Raw genomic sequence first — 897 nt, 5'->3', positions numbered from 1 at the left:
AGAGTCTCCCCACAGCCAAAGTGCTTTTACATATTCTTGCTTTAAATGGGCCACAAGCCCCCTTCTATGCCAGCAGTTAAAGTGTGAATAGAATTTCCATTGTTGGCCTAAACCACAGATTGCAAAATAAGGCCTGTTGGCCAAATCTTGCTGGCTTCCTATTTCCATGTTGTCTGTTACTGCTTTTCGGCTTCCCTGGTGGCTCAGACAGTAAAAAATCTGCCTGCAATGCAGGAGATCTGGGTTTAATCCCTGGGATCTTCCCTTGGAGGAGGGCATGGCAACCCACTCCAGTATTCTTATCTGGAGAGTCCCATGGACAGAGGAGCCTGGTGGGTTATGGTCCATGGGGTCGCAAAGGGTCAGACGTAGCTGGGAGGCTAACAATTTCACTTTCTGTTACTGCTTTCACACTACAAGGGCAGAACTGAGAAGCTACAACAGAGACCATAGAGCCCTGAGTGAGTGAGTGAGTGAAGTCGCTCAGTCGTGTCCAACTCTTTGCGACCCCATGGACTGTAACCTACCAGGCTCCTCCCTCCATGGGATTCTCCAGGCAAGAGTACTGGAGTGGGTTGCCATTTCCTTCTCCAGGGGATCTTCCCGACCCAGGGATCGAACCCGGGTCTCCTGCATTCCAGGCAGATGCTTTAACCTCTGAGCCACTGGGGAAGCCCATATAGCCCTACATACCCCCAACTATTTACTCTCACGTATTTTACAGAAACATATTTGCTAACCCCTGCCATAAATTAATAAAGATCCTCTATCTTCAGAATATATTGAGGATATATATATATTGAAAGAGAATATATTGTTTTTCTTATGTCATGACCACTCTTTTTGGTGTTCTGAGATCGATTTTCAATGCATGTATTGGGGGAATATTCTCTACAC

The 897-nt window shown here is 46.5% G+C and overlaps 1 non-coding gene across 1 annotated transcript; it reads right to left on the bottom strand.

Moving 5' to 3' along the window:
- Positions 1 to 600: 600 nt before the first annotated feature.
- TRNAS-GGA (transfer RNA serine (anticodon GGA)) lies at positions 601 to 672 on the bottom strand. Its single transcript has one exon. It is a non-coding gene; the product is annotated as a tRNA-Ser (tRNA).
- Positions 673 to 897: the final 225 nt, after the last annotated feature.

Source organism: Bubalus kerabau, chromosome 14 (genome assembly GCF_029407905.1).
Source record: "Bubalus kerabau isolate K-KA32 ecotype Philippines breed swamp buffalo chromosome 14, PCC_UOA_SB_1v2, whole genome shotgun sequence".
Taxonomy (NCBI): Eukaryota; Metazoa; Chordata; class Mammalia; order Artiodactyla; family Bovidae; genus Bubalus; species Bubalus kerabau.
Note: the sequence above shows the minus strand (reverse complement) of the source record. Positions and strands in the feature narration are given on the sequence as shown.